The sequence below is a fragment of the Rattus norvegicus genome, chromosome 13, assembly GCF_036323735.1.
Source record: "Rattus norvegicus strain BN/NHsdMcwi chromosome 13, GRCr8, whole genome shotgun sequence".
NCBI classification, from domain to species: Eukaryota; Metazoa; Chordata; class Mammalia; order Rodentia; family Muridae; genus Rattus; species Rattus norvegicus.
In genome coordinates, this window is record NC_086031.1 from 99,253,957 (window position 1) to 99,270,224 (window position 16,268).

General features: G+C 45.0%; 1 long non-coding RNA gene across 3 annotated transcripts; it reads right to left on the minus strand.

Annotated features, from left to right (window-relative positions):
* On the minus strand, nucleotides 1-15,355 carry LOC102549556 (uncharacterized). Of its 3 annotated transcripts, XR_005492711.2 has the most exons (5): nucleotides 15,176-15,355; nucleotides 13,273-13,482; nucleotides 5,391-5,532; nucleotides 5,132-5,257; nucleotides 1-1,892 (listed from the first exon to the last, which is right to left on the minus strand). It is a non-coding gene; the product is annotated as an uncharacterized LOC102549556 (long non-coding RNA). The 3 variants fall into 3 exon arrangements; XR_005492712.2 differs by lacking the exons at nucleotides 13,273-13,482; nucleotides 15,176-15,355 and adding an exon at nucleotides 5,771-11,214; XR_359180.5 differs by lacking the exons at nucleotides 13,273-13,482; nucleotides 15,176-15,355 and having other exon boundaries at nucleotides 5,391-11,214.
* Nucleotides 15,356-16,268: the final 913 nt, after the last annotated feature.

Genomic DNA, 16,268 nt, shown 5'->3' on the forward strand with positions numbered 1-16,268 from the left:
TGTTACCAATGCTTTTTATAGGTTCAGTCTTTTTTAAAATTCTTACCCTTCCTCTCCAAATTGGCTTTTGGACAAACCAGATGTGTGGAGCAAGGAAAGAAAGTGGTCAAGGCACAGAGAAGGGTTGGGTTTGGCTTGTGATTGTTACATTGACCTTAGAGACTCACGTCACAGACGCTGTGTAAATCAAGTGGAAAAACAAAAGCCTAGAGAAGACCCCTTGCTCTAAGTCCACTCTTCCTTCCCCTCGGCAACGCAGTTTGCTCCTCCAGGAACCAGTACTTCGGCCTGAGCTGGGAGAGTGGTTCTCAGGGGTGCTGTCACCACAGAAAGAAGCCAGAGCTCCACTCAGAAGCCCCCGTCTCTCCTGCCTGCTGATTTCCAAGCATCCAGGATGGGGAGTTATCAGGTGTATCAGATGCAGACTCTTCGCATGGAACACGGCATAGAGCAAACAGAATTTGGTGATTGGGGAAGGTGTGAAAAGAATCTGACCAGGTGGCTCGCACTCCCAGAGACAGGGGCAATCTGGGGCTGTGACAAGAGTGAAATGCCCAAGAATTCCCAAGGTGGTCTTAAGGAAAACTATTATTTGAAAGATTGCATCAGAAACCTTACTGGATCTCTGTTTCAAAGTCATAACCCACATGCAGTAGTAAATCAGCAGATGACCACAGGGCAGATATTAGGATAAACTGATTATGAGGGGATTTCACAGACTGGGATCAGCTCTGTTTCTCCTGTTATGGTTGAATTGCTCAAACATTGACCTTGGGTAGATAACCCAAGGAAAAATCAACAGAAACCTTTCGTGAGTGCCTACTGAAAGCGTCGAGTTTGCAAATAATCATAGTATACATTTTTATTACTAGTCATAAATAGTATGCCACCCATTGTTAAGGTCAATGAAGCAACAAACTATTTTTCCCCAGAAAGCCAATCATTAGATTTCATTAGCCCTCCGTTGCCGAGAGCTTGCAGCCCCAGGAGACCTGAACTGAGCAGTTTGTTCATCTTCTCAGTGAAAGAAGGAAAACAAGAAACTAGTGAAGAAGAAGAAGGGAGGGAAAGAGGGCTGATTAAGGTTGGGCGTCAAATTGATCAGGTTAAGAAACATCGAGGGGAGGGGTTGGGGATTTAGCTCAGTGGTAGAGCGCTTGCCTAGCGAGCGCAAGGCCCTGGGTTCGGTCCCCAGCTCCGAAAAAAAGAAAAAAAAAAAAAAAGCTCGAAGAAACACCGAGGGGATCCAGGATGTCCATCTCTGGATGCACCCTAATCTTACACAGGCGGAGCAGAAGGCCCCCTGATATGACTTTAGAGGTACCCCAAAGTCAGCCAGCTCATCACTCTCTACTGCTTTAGCCAATGCAAGCCTGCTCTTTGAAATTCATAGACTGTGTTGAGTCCTACCTTTGGGTCCTCCCAGAGCATTCTCCTGTCTCTATTACTGGTTTCCTCCATAATCATTATATAAATACCGAGATAGGACCTTGAAAAGCACCAGACTTGCCAAGCAGACACATACTCAAAGGTCCCAGTGTGGAGAGGAGCTGGGCAGTCACAAAACATCCATCAGATGTGCCTTGGCAGTGCAGGTCCAGTACGGTGTGACCCTCTCTGCGTTACAGCACAGGTGCTCAAGGGACATTCGGGACACGGAAGAGCTTTGAGGGGGAATTGCAAAGGCAGTGCAGACTCCATCACCTGCAACAGGCCTGCTGCACATTGGCGACTTCACTGGGAAGGACGAGCCCGTGCAGGACCTTCAAGTCTAATAGAGGAGCCGCCTCCTTGGATATGCTGGCCATCGTGGAGTCTCCGTCTATGTGGGCACAGGGCATACGGAAAGAGTCCGAGTCCTTTATTCCATTTCGCTTGGCCCTGAGATTGCTCTGGAAAAATTAACGACTTCTAAAAAGGAGGTTCAGCCCTAGTATTTGCCCAGTCTATAGTTTTGCAGCAGCACACCCAGGACCCCCACCCAGGATCCCCACCCAGGACCCCCACCCAGGATCCCCACCCAGGACCCCACTGCCCCTGGACCTTGGTATATTTATCTCCCAATGTCTCTCACCCTGACCGTGCTAATGAAATATAGGAAAATATAATTAGAACCTAATAATTAAGTAGGCACTAATGTCTACTTCTAGGGAATAATGGTCTGGTGAAGCAACCCCTTTATAAAGTGCTTGCACTGTAAGCATGGGTGCCTGCCTTTGATCCCCATCACTCACATTAAGGTAAGTTGGGAGTGAAAGTGTGTATATTCCTAATTTCAGTGCTGAGGAAGAGGAGACAGGTCTACACACACACATACACACACACATACACATATATACACACACACATACACATATATACACACACACATACACACACATATATACATATATCTACACACACATACACACACTCACTCACACACACATATATACACACATATATACACACTCATACACAAACTCACACACTCACACTCACACACTCACACACACAGTCAGTCACACACACACAGTCACACACACACACACTCACACACAGTCACACACACACACATACACTCACTTACACACACACACACACACACACTCCCCTCACATCTAGAGTCCACACCGAAGAGAAAACAGGCTGTTTCTCTGAGTCTGGCATAAAGCTGTATTTTTAGAATATGTATAGTGTTTGCTGTTAAAAAGCTCTTATAGCAATACATTAACCTTTCAATCCCATGTTTTAAAACAGCTTTCACCGGAAGGAATGGCAGTGTACTGCTTCTGAACTATTCTAAGAACCCATAGTGCAGCTTCTTCTCTCACACAGGTCATCAGTCCACAAGTGTCGATGTGTAAAAACTCTTAGAGTCCACATGTCTAAGGTGAGCGTGCCCTCAATACCATATCCCCAGCAAGGCGTCACATTCGAGACATTACTGCACACCTGGCCTTCGGTCTACATGGGATCATTTTTCTCAGATCCCAGGCAGACCAGTTGATGAATTGATCTGTCCAGATGTGAATAAACATTCTGGTTATTTCACTCTTCCCCACCAAGGAGGTAGCACCATGGAGACAGAGTGAGGGAGATGATGGCTGTGGAAGGCTATTACTTAACAACTAGAAACCGGACCAGGCATGGAGACCCACGCTTGCATTCCCAGTACTTGATGGCTGAGGCAAAAGGATTCCCATGAGTTCAAGGCTAGCTGAAGCTTCACAGAGAGACTGAGACCAAGCTAAGCTACATAGCAAGACCCTACTTCAAACAACAGCAAAGTAGAAACCACAGTGAGATCATGACTGCTTGCTTGCAGCCCTGGTCATCAGTACATGTGTGGCAATGCCTCTGAAGCCTTGCTGAGGATCTTGTCCATAAACTGTCAAATAGAGGCACTGCCCGGTCATTGCCCTCTCTTTGACTGCCTGCCAGGTTCTCTAGCTTCCTGGTTCTCAATAAAGGCAGAGGAAGAGGCCAGCAGAAGGACAGTGCGTTCTGTTGGTAGAGCGCCTACTTACTGTACTGCAGTCACAACTTAGAACGATCTCCTTTATCCGGGCTGCTGCAGATGCTGGTTTAACATCTGCAGGCAGCATTCATGGGCATCATCAAATGTAAAGAACATCTACCTAGAATTGGACTAACGTACACACACACACACACACACACACACACACACACACACACACACACCAGCAAGAACATTAGAAAAGGGGTGGGGTACTGGGCCGCTGAGTAGAGGCTTCTGGGCTGTGAGATGAACCAATAGCAGATACCTAAGCATAGCAGAGGGAACTAGAGTTGGCCAGGTGGTCCCATTACTGCCATCCCCACTGCAGCCTCCCGAGAGCAGGCAGGCAGACAGACAGACAGACAGACAGACAGACAGGAAGGTTGTAGGTAAGTAGGTAGTTGGATAGATAGATAGATAGATAGATAGATAGATAGATAGATAGATAGATACATAGATACATAGATACATAGATACATAGATACATAGATAGATAGATAGATAGATAGATAGATAGATAGATGGATAGGTAGATAGATAGAAGATAGATACATAGATAGATAGACAGACAGAAGGATAGATAGATAGACAGAAGGATAGATAGATAGATAGATAGACAGAAGGATAGATAGGTAGATAGATAGATAGATAGATAGATAGATAGATAGATAGATAGATAGATAGATAGATAGACAGACAGAAGGATAGATAGGTAGGTAGATAGATAGATAGATAGATAGATAGATAGATAGATAGATAGATAGATAGATCTATAGCACAACCTGATCTAAATGAGAAGCTCAGAGCTTCTAGAGTAGCTTTACCATTCATGAAGTTACATCTCTCCTCTCCCTTCTCACGGGTCATGGTTGCACCCCACTACAGCACACTCACATCTGCCTATCCCTAATTCTCATGGAGATTTATTTCGACTTGAATACAGTGATCTATGGAGGTCATCAGAACACCAGGACTATGATTCGTAAAAATCAGTGGGAAGACAAATGAAACAAGACAGGGTATTTGGGATTTGTGGTACTCTTTATAACACACTGCTGGTCATTGGCACCTCCCTGAGGCCCTATGAATAACACACCTTGAGCACTCTCTATGCAAGAAGCTTGGCATCGAAAGGAGCTTAGATTCTTTTCAGATTTTAGGATGTTGTCTCATAAATATATATATATATATGTGTGTGTGTGTATACATATATGTACACATGTATGTATATGTGAATATATATTTATATACATATATGCACACCTATGGATGTGTGTATATGTGAATATATATGTATATGTATATACATATATGCACACATGTATGTATATGTGAATATATATACATAATAAAAAAGGTAGAGATTGCATGATGCCTAAACACAAATTTAAGCCATCACAGAGCGATGTCTCAGCAAGTAAAAACGCTTACCATGCAATCCAAATGGCCCTACTTTAATCTCCAGAACCTACATAAATATGGAAGAAGAAACAAGCTCCAAAGGTTGTCCTCAGTTTTTAGGCATGTGCTATGGTGTACACACACACACACACACACACACACACACACACACACACACACACATACAACTTTTAATTAAACATGAAATCAAATTTGTTTCATACACACCTGTGAACATAGCTGAAGGTAATTTTACACACGCTTTTTTGCGGGCCTGCATTGTTGCTGTTTGCTTGCTCTGATTTGCTCCGATTTTTGAGGCAGGTTCTCTCTGTATTGCCCAAAGGCCGCAAACTGGTTGGAAAGGGAATGGGAAACATAGCATGGTACGTTAGCTAGCTCACAGGTACCTAACACAGCATTCCAGTTCTGCTTAAGAATCTCCATGTCTGGGGCTGGGGATTTAGCTCAGTGGTAGAGCGCTTACCTAGGAAGCGCAAGGCCCTGGGTTCAGTCCCCAGCTCCGAAAAAAAGAACCAAAAAAAAAAAAAAAAGAATCTCCATGTCTTCTCAGTGTGCAATAGGGCTCTCCAGGAATTCATTCTCAATTACCTCTGTACGACGGAATCCTAAGCCATAAAACAGAGACATGAGCAGAGACTTGAGGTCAGTCTGTCATCAAAATGACCCATGACTCTCTGGATAAGATGACAAAACTCCCAGAGTAGAGGAAAAGAGAGAAGAGCAATCAGAGTTCCAACTCAAACTTCAGAACAGGATGGCCAAGTTAACTGTGTCCTCCACGACTCCATGTTGAACACCAACAGTACTAGTCCCCATGGTCATAAGAACTATAAAGATACATACCTGGCAATTTTCTGGCATTTCCCCTTCCTATTTTGAAGCATGCCTAATTTTTCTGAGAAGAGGGTGTTCCAAATGACAAGACTTGCTGTCAGTCCTCACAGTTCACTGAGTATCTTCTTCTGAAGAATTCATAGGCTTCAAAATTAAAATTTCAAAGGTACCTACCTGTGTGGATAGAATCCACCTACATCTTAAAAAGCTAAAGGTTGAATCTTTGCTCTTGCTCCCGGCAATTAGATTTTTGTTATATAATTCTCTAAAACATTAGAGAACATTAGAGAACGTTAAAAACATTCGAGCTGTTGCATCAAACCTGTTTGGATGGGACGCCAGAGTCCTCAGAGCTCAGGGTTGAACATTAGATGTGAGAGTCATGTGGAGGCCAGGAGGGATGAGGGCTAGGTCTCAGATTGTTTATTTTTCAGAAGGCATTTTGAGGCAGGAGGAAAGAGGAGAAGGAATTCTAAAATGTGATCCTGTTGTGAGGCAAAAATAAAGCCACTTGCTCTGGGGAAGTAGGGTTGCCTTTGATAGACTTACCTGAGTGCTGGAGTCCAGTTATTGCTCTCCTGCTTCTTTACACCACAGGGGCATGATGGTGGATAAAGAAGGTGCCCCATAGTTGTGTCTAGAATGCCCAAAGTCCCACATATTAATGGGTTAGTTCCTAGCTCTGTACAATTGGAAGGCGAAGAGCCTTTAGGAGGTGTGGCCTAGTGGGAAGTAATTCCATCATGATGGGTGTGCACTAGAAGGAGACTATGGCACCCTGGGTTCTACCTCCTCCCTTTCATTTCTCCTCCTGGAAGAGACTGGTCTTGCTCTACCATGGACTCCCCACCCTAGGGCTCAAACAATGGGCCCAATTGGCTATGGCCTAGAGGGTTCAGAGCTAAGACCTGAAATAAACCTTGCTTTTTTTAAGTTGATTTCCTTAAGTATTTATTACAATAACTGAGAGCTGACTAACAAGGGTCATGGAAATGTTTCTTTTCACAATACCATACCCTCTCTCTGTCTCTCCCTTGTGTTCTGACAACTTTAAAAAACAAAAACAAAAACAAAAGCCTACAGGTTCTTGTATCATTTTTGAGAGACGCTGAGACATCAGTACATTCTGAAATAAAATTTCACAGGTGAGAGGATGAGAGAATAAGGACTCATCTGGCTACACCCTGGAGACAGATATACAGGGTATGGTAGGATAGAGAGATTGGTTGTGGTGTGGGGGAACCTGTATGTTGGGGATAGGAAAAGCAGGTATTGATCAAAGTCTAGGGATTGGTGGTGACACAGGCAGGGTTAGCCAGACTAGACTAGGGCACTGGTTGTGGGACCCAGATTAGATCTAGGTGGTTTTGGGGTAAGTGAGTGAAGGAGAGGATCAAGCAGACTAGACCCTGGAGAAGGATGTCTGAAAATGCAAGCTAAATAAACCATTTATTTCCCCAAAGATGCTTTTGGTCATAGTGTTTTATCATAACAATAGAGAGTCAATACTAGAACAGGTATTCAATTAAGCTGTTAGATTTCAGAAATAGAGGTACCAAAGGAAAAAGACCACAAACATCAAATACAAGAAAATAGTGTGGCATGAATCCAAACTATATCAATAACTACATTAAATATGAACGGACTAACTAGGGCTATTAAAAGGCAATGGTTATCAGATTAAATAAAGGGAAAGATTCCACTGTGTTTACACTATGTGTATTTACAAGAGATGTGCACTACATAAACAATAAGGTAAGTTACAAGTAAAAATGATAAAAAAAAGAAGATATATCATGCAAACAGGAATTATAAGAAAGTGAAATAAAATGTAAGAGGTGGACTTAGGGACTTAGCTCCATAGCAGAGAGCATTGGTTTAGCAAGCACAAGTCATCAGAAGACAAAAATAAGACAGCACAAAAGATAACATGAGAAGTGCAACAGTGTTGGTCACTACAGAAAGTAGATCTAAGGAAAGGGTCAAAGAAGTACCATGAAATTTTTCCTAGATTTGAAAGACATATACCTTCAAATTTAAAAAGCCCAACTGTGCCCAATATAATAAAAATTCTTTAAAATCCTCTTCAAAATACCAGTGATAGAGCATACTAAAAATGCTCAGAGAATAAAAATATCTATGTATGTACACATTCTAGGTTAAGAGTGACATCGGGCTCCTCAACCTTGTCCAAAGACAAAGACAAATAAATGGTTGTCAATCTAATCCTCTACTTAGTCCAGCTACCATTCAAGTGTGACACGACATAGAAGATATTTCTAGCCATGAGACACCTTGAAAATTTTAATTTCCTATTCCAAAAGCTATTGATGGGTATGTCTTGCCTGCAAGGGAGTAACGCTCAAGCGAAGCAGAGGCTGTGGCTCTGAAGAGGGGAAGGAACCAGAAGAGTGCTGAGGTTCTGGCTGAGCACCAAGCCTAAAGCATATTCAATGTAGGAGGTGACAGAACAAACTGGGGATGTCTCCAGGGAAGAAAAGCGGATACATCTACATAGGGAAAACACTGGGTAAGGAGGATTTCCCAGCAACCTTTGCACTTAGGAGGGACTGAGTAGCACAGCTCTGGCCAATGAGATGTGAGCTACATTCATGGGTAGAGATGATAGGAAAAACAATTGTTTTTCAATGGGGGAAATGCCAAAGACTGGCTGACAGTCACATTATGGTTCTCACTCCTTCCCCCTGCCTAGAATGAGGATGTGGAGTCTGAAGAATATGGAGAAGCCATTTTGAGCCCACCAGAAAGAAAGCCACACACTAAGGATCTTATACTCCTACCATCTACCCACAAACTCCAAGCTTGGACCAAGATGCAACTCCTGCGAATCAGCCAGCCCCAGACCTGGATTTTATTACATCTAAGACATAGCCAATGTCTAGACCCAACCCACACGGCCTTTGATCTGCCCCAACCTGCCCTGTGTGCATCTGACACAGAACAAGAGAAGTTCACACTCCACTTGCAAAAATAGAAATGACAGGAATAATTAAGGCAGCATTTGCCCCCAACCCACACAACCGTCTTATAGAATTGTCTGGCAATGAGAATGACTTAGGTGAACCCCGAGATGCAGAATTTAAAACTCCATCAAAAGATTCAAGGACTTTAAAGAACACACTCACACATTCACATGCCTGCACACGCGCACATGCACAGGCTCACACACGCTTAATTGTCTTAAAGAGAGAGAACTTGAAGAGAATAAATGCCTGAGAGATGCCCAGGAAAACACAAACTTAAGGCTGATAGAAACAACCCAGGATTTGAAAATGGAGTCCACTGAAGAGATTGAAATACTGAAGAGAACCCGGGTTTAAATAAAGATGGAATCGAGAACCCAACTGCCCTAGGGGAAGTCTCACGAATAGAGTGAACCAAGCTGGAGATGGTGTGGATGTGATTACAAAGGACGTGAAAAACTTGACACGGGAGAGGAGCAGTCAGGAAATGCGGGACACTAAGAAAAGATCAAGCTTTTCGGTTAGAGGCATCAACGAGGGAGACGAATCCTGACTCAGTGACGTAGAGTGGATATTCAACAAGATCATAGAAGAAAACTTCCCCGGACCAAAAAAAAGATATTCACATACAGATAAAAGAAACACACAGAACTCCAACTAAACTGGACCTAGAAAGAAACACCCCTACAGCACACCATAGCTAAGACACTAAGCATACAGGGCAAAGAGATGTGTCTGCTGGTGATACCAATTTACTCAATTCATGATCACGGATGACAGAACTTAAAGCATATGCAACATCCCCAGCTTGTCCTGTCACCTCCTACATTGAATGTGCTTTAGGTCCTCTACTGCATTGTAGCTAGGACCGAAAATCTGATCACTGAATTTTGCAGCTCTGGAATACATTTTCAGTCCATCTATAACAGAATTTGTTTCAGCACTTGAAAGGGGGCAATTTTATAGCGTTATCTGATTCTACACCTGTGGACTGCTCGTAGCTTGTGATGACGCTGGGGGAAATTGAGGGGTTTTAGCACAGAGTAGATTATGTAAACATGGCATAATTGCTAGTAAGGTTGAATTTTCACTCGAAAATGAAGCTAAAAGTGTTTTATCCCTAGATTAATCCAGAACAGATTGTCATTCCCACCTTGAATGGGTGCCCAGAGACATCAAACGTTAGCTCCCCTGCCCCCCCAAAATGGTTTCCAACTTAGGAAAGGAGGGAAGACTCTGCCAGAATAGGCACACATTATGGTAAGCGTTTTCTATAGTAATCCTAACACTTAGCTAAGTGAAACAATTCATTAAGCCCCAAAAGCTTCAGTAGATAATTAAAAGCCACATTGGAGAGAAAAAATAATTTATTCAGACTCTAATGTAGAAACCGCAACTGGGAACCCTGGGGACATGGCTCAGTCAGTCATGTGTCAGCTTCATAAGTCTGAAGCGCCCCTGTAAAAAGCCAGGCACTGTAGTGCCCACCTATAATTCTAGAGCTGGGGACAGGTCAGCCAGCCTGTCTAGCTGATTTGGTGAGCTCCAGTCTCAATGAGAGACCCTGTCTCAAAAACCAAAGTGGAGAGCAGGCTGAGGAAGACACTCAATGTCATCCTCCTGCCTTCACGTGCATGTGCACACATTTGCATGTGCACACAAGGGCTTGCATGTGAAACATGCATACACATGCACACTTATGTACACACGTCTGCTTGCATGTAAACATGCATACACATGCTTGCAGTAAACATGCACATACAAGCACATATACACCTGCTTGCATGTGAACATCCACACACATGCACACATACTGCTTACATGTGAACATACACATGCACACACCTGCTTGCACATGAACATGAAACATGCACACCTATCTGCTTGCACGTGAACATGTAAATGCATGCACACACACCCACACACCTGCTTGCATGTGAACACACACACACACACACACACACACACATAGGGGGAGAGAGAGAGAGAGAGAGAGAGAGAGAGAGAGAGAGAGAGAGAGAGAAGAAACAGACAGTAGCTGGGCCCTATTTCTGCAGTTGCAGAGTTCGATGTGTCTCCTCTCTGATCTAGAAGGTATCAATACTCCTTGCTCTCACACAGATTTTGCTTTTGTCTTTCTCAGATATTGATCATCTCTCAGTGTAGGAAAGCTGGGTCAAACTAATTTGCTTCTGATCTTTGTCAGATTCCCCTCTGAATCCCAGTCCCTTGTGCGTAAGGGAACTGAAAGCATCGTTCTATCAGACAACTTCTGCCCACCAGGCTGCTAGCACTAATGAAGTAGAAGTGGTGTCTTAGCTGAGAAGAACAGAGTTGTAGTTTAGATTTGGGGTGTCCCCCAAAGGCTCCGTGCTGAAGGCTCATCTGCTGTTGGGGGGGCAGCTTCAGCAGAAGAGGAAGTTAGATCACTGGGGGTGCACCCTTGAAGGGGTTGAGAGTCCTCCTCTCCTCCCCCTCTCCCCTCTCCTCCCCTCTTCTCCCTCTCCTCCCCTCTTCTCCCTCTCCTCCCCTCTTCTCCCTCTCCTTCCCTCTCCTCCTCTTTCCCTTGCTCCTCTCCCTTCCCTTTCTCCTCTCCTCCCTTCCCCCCACACTTTCCCCCTGCTTCCTGGAAGCCAAGAAGAAGCATTTTACTCCACCACACTCCCCCCCCCCCCCCCGTGCCATGATGCTCTCCCTAAACGCAGGTCAAAAGACCAACAGATTGAAATCTCTGAGCAGAGGAAATCTTTGCTCCCCTTTAACTGTTTCTCTTGGGTGTTTTGACACAGTGATGAAGACTGATTAATACTAAGCCTGTATTAAAGGTGGGCTCCTCAGAAGATAAAGACAGGAATTCATCTCTCCCACACTGGCCTGCTGCCTGACTTGCTAGGGAGTTCCTCAACGAGCCCTTCTCCAGGTCTTATGCAGAAACCATTTTCTGTGACAGGAATTTCTCCCTTCTATTACCTATGCCTAGTTCATTCTCCACAACTGTCCTGCTCTTCCTTCAGACTTCGACCTAAATCTCTTTAGAGAAAAACTAACCTTGACAATCAACCTCCACTGTCCGAGGATGGCCCAGCAGTTAAGAGCTAGGCTTGAGTGGGTGCAGGCTTGGTTCTGAGCATCCATAGGACGGCTGACGACCATCTTTAACTCCAGTTCTAGAGTATCTGACCCCTTCTCCTATCCATCATGAACATGCACATGATATACATACATACATACACACACACATACATACGTACATGCAAACCACGTGATTTAGGAACGTGAGCTTCCCTGAAAACAGTAAGCATCCTAAGAAAACTCGCATGCTTTGTATTGATAACACACTCTGGGTTATAAACTCTGTGGTGGCAGAAGCCATGCCAGAGAACTCAAGGATATAACCTTGAAACACAGACGTTGTGCAATAATTCACTGTTGTTAGCCACAGGCATCATGTGCACATACGGGTCTGTGTGGACTCTGTTGTGTGTTTAAAGTAGGGGAGATTGGGGAGAATGGGGTCTTCAGAAAGGGATTTTTACAGCATAGCTTTAAATATTAAAACCTTACACACACACACACACACACACACACACACACACACACCCCAAGAGCAAGGCAGAGACCAGCAGACTGAGGTGAACAGGGAGGTGCACTGCACGTGAAGCTTCTTACGTAACAGCTGAAGAGGGCTCGGGACAGAAAAGACAGCAGCGCAGAGCAACCTTCAGTCATTTGCAGCTGGCAGAGGCAGAAATCAAACGTGTTTGAATCCTGGCTGTTGTCCAGTTTGGCCAGGTTCCCAGATAGGTCCTCTCCATGTTTACTATGTCCTATTCCTCATAGTGAGGATCAGGGGACAGGTGATGTGTAGCGCAGCCTCCTTCCTTTATATAAAGAGGGTAAAAGTAGGTGGCTTTTCTGCAAGCGGAAGAACTCAACACAAGAATTACATTGTTGCTTCTAACGAAATACTTTCAGCATGGGTCAAAGGAAGGGGCTGGGCTGAAGCCGAGCTTTAGGTTTGAAACCTGAGCCTGGAGCCTGGATGAAAGAAAGGAAGAAGAGAGAAAGAGACAGACAAAAATTTTCTCTCAGGGGTTGGGGATTTAGCTCAGTGGTAGAGCGCTTGCCTAGCAACCGCAAGGCCCTGGGTTCGGTCCTCAGCTCCAAAAAAAAAAAAAAAGAAAAAAAAAAAAAAAAAGAAGGTAAAAAATTTTTTTCTCTTTAACTTACATGTGAATATGTATACTTTATGTAATGCATACGTATAATATGCATTATCCAAAGTATGTGTGTATCACTAACATTAAAGCAGCTACAGAAATGTATTATTAATTTATGAGCCTGCTTAAAGGATGTGCACAAATGCATCTTTAAGCAGTCTTGAAAGTTTGGATTAGAAACATCAACATGAAAGATAAAGGAAAAACAGTGCACTTCTTAGAGTCTATACTTGTCCATCAACTCCTCTCCCTACTATGGTTCATAGGAACTCCTCCTGGAAGGACAGACCCCCTTCTCCCTGGCTACCTTCATATGTGGTCCAGCTGAGGTTTCAGAGGTAATCCACTGCTATAAAGGTCATGACTCTGGAGCTGCTTAACCGAAGCCGGTACTTGACCACCATTCTGAAGAACTTCCTGTTCACTGACGTTTCAGAGATGGTCCTCATAAGTGGCGGAAGTTTAGAGCAGGTAAAGCCCCTGACCCCCTGCCTCGGATTGCCAGTTAGTCAGAGAACTGTGGAGAGAGGTATAGAGTGTGTGGGTAGTTTTACAAATGATCTTTCTCCTCAGAGTTTTGAAGCTAGCGGGTCACCTTTTGTTCTGCCTTCTTTGTTTTCTTTTCTGAATTCAGAAAGGGCTGTGTTCCAGTGTCTGCCGGGCAACGATGTTAGAGGCAGCATTCCCGGATGCTCCCTGCTCCAGATGATCCCAGACCTCACATGACCCGGCCACCACACGTCTGGAAGTATTGTCTTTCCAGCCTATGAATCCTTCTAGCATAGAGCTCACTGCCAGCCTCCTGTCTCAGAAGCTGCTTCTGTGAGCAGTTAGCCTGAGTAACGTCAAGCAAGGCAGCCTAAGCAAACACCTAGGCCCAAACTAGGTGGACAGCAGAGGTACCCAAGAAAGGTGCATGACCCACCAAACAGTGCCTTCTCGGACAGGGACATACCACACTCAGCTTAGCCAAAACGCTCAGCACGTCAGGAATGACAGGACAGTGGCGCTTGCTTTCCTGTTGAGCAGTTTATGGATGGTGCATGTTTTGTTATGGAAGCTCTTTCAGGTTATCTGGTTTGGATTCTGAGACAACCGTGGCAGACCATGGTGCATGGGTTGGATGAAAGAAACGGACTCTGAGTGCATACTTCAGACATGTGTAGAATAGTACACTGTGACTTTGGAGGGACATTAAACTGTGACAAGGTCTGTGGTAAAGACGTTTGTTTGGTGGCATATGTTCATCGTCTCAGCTGTCAGGAGGCTGAGGTTGGGGGATCAGGAGTTTGGGGCTACATAACTAGACCCTGCCTTTCAAAAAAAATGTTTTTAATCCATAGTGACTAAAAATAATTACAGAGACAAAATCTATACCTACGTTCACAACAATAACAAGTTCAATAATGATGACTCTTTACTGGGCTCGGCACATATGCCGGATGCCATGTCCAGAAAACCCACCAATAGCATGAGAGAACAGGTAAGATGGCTTCTCCGCTGTCAACTGGAAGAGTGGTAGCATCACCTGGGATATCTGCCTCTCTGGGCATGCCTGTGAGGAGGTCTTTATTAGATTGATTGAGATGGGAAGCCCTGCCCACTGTGGGCGGAACCGTCCCCTGGTCTGGGATCCTAGACTGCGTGAAGTGGGGGAAGTGAACACCATCATCCATTTGCTTTCTTCATCCTGGGCAAGGATAAAAGGTGACCAGCCGCTTCAGGCTCCTGCTGCCTTGACTCCCTTGTCAGGACAGACTATGCCTTGGAGCTGTGAGCCAACATAGTCTACCTAAATCTCCTTCATCAGCGTGTCTTCTCACAGCAGCAGAACAGTAACTAAAACCACAGGGTAGACCTCACCTTGTTGGGGAAGGGTAGAAGTGCTATGTAGCCCTGCTGGCCTTTAGCTGAGTATGTACCTGAGGATGACCTTGAAATCCCGATCCTCCTGCTGTCACCTACTGAGCGCTGGCCTTATTACATCTGAGTACTACCATGTTCAGTTTCTATCTAAGGAGCGCTAGGGCTAGAACCCAGGGCTACGTCCATGCTACCAACTGAGCTACATTCCCAATCATTCCCTAAAGTACCCTTAACTTTGCATCCTAAATGGGTCTGTCAGGGTCTGATTGATCATCCCCCTCACCCCCACCCGGTTATGCTGAGCTCCACCGTACCACACCGCCACCCAGGGCCCACGGATTTACCTCACGTTTTTTGAAGACAAGACTAGGCCTGGCGATGATGACTTCAGATTCTCACGTGTATCTCCCTTCCCCTCCCCCTCCTTCCCTTCCCTAACCACCTCCACTTGTACTTTAACTCGAGTCTTTTAAAACTAGATGGGGGTATCCAGGAAGTGTCTGCTTCCCTTTTTATTCCACAGTCTCCTAGCAACCCTGGCTCCTCGCAGCCTGGGAGGTGGATGTGTCGGGGGAGTCTGGGAGGCTGAGGTGAGAACGTGAGGAAAGCTCTTTCCTCCTAGGCCCCGAAGTACAGAATTGCTACTTCACAGTAATTAATATCGCCAAAAAAGGCATCGGTTCCCCTCTGTGCCATAGCGTGCGTCCAAGCCTCGGGGTAACAAATGATTTGTTGAGGAGGGCCAGGCTGCGCTTTTTTGCCAGAATCGGAGATTGTTTGAAAGATAATAGTTGATGCTGCATCTGCTTGGGCTCTGGTGAGGAGAACGGTTAAGCTAAGCACCACTTGGGAGCGCAAGTATACAAGGTCAGCTAGATCAACATGCTGGTCTCAGAAGATATTCTGAACTGTTCTTTGGTGATAATATAACTTTATTTTTTTTCCTTTTCTTTTTTTCCGGAGCTGGGGACCGAACCCAGGGCCTTGCGCTTGCTAGGCAAGCGCTCTACCACTGTGCTAAATCCCCAACCCCTGATAATATAACTTTAAGGCCAGAAGGGATCTTAGGGTCGTGTTGTTCAAAGACCACGGTTTTAAGCTGATAAGTAGAGGCCCAGAGATGTAAGATGGTCCACTTCTAATGAAGGAAGGTCCAAGCTAGGGCTCGAACCCTGTTCCCTGAGGTCAGCACGGCACTTCCAACTACCCAGTGCTGCCCATACAGAGAGCCATCCTGGCCCACCACTCAAGGGATGAGCTGCAAAGCTTTTAAGCGAAAAGCCTGTGCCATAGACAGAGCAGAAGTCTCTGAGTCACACGGCTGTGCCCATGGCCTCACTGGTAAGGTGTCTCTCCTGGCTGAGGGAAGGCAGACAACAGCCGGGAAATGCAGAAAGCAGGTTGGTCTGCTGTTCTTGAAAGACTGAGTCTGGTCTT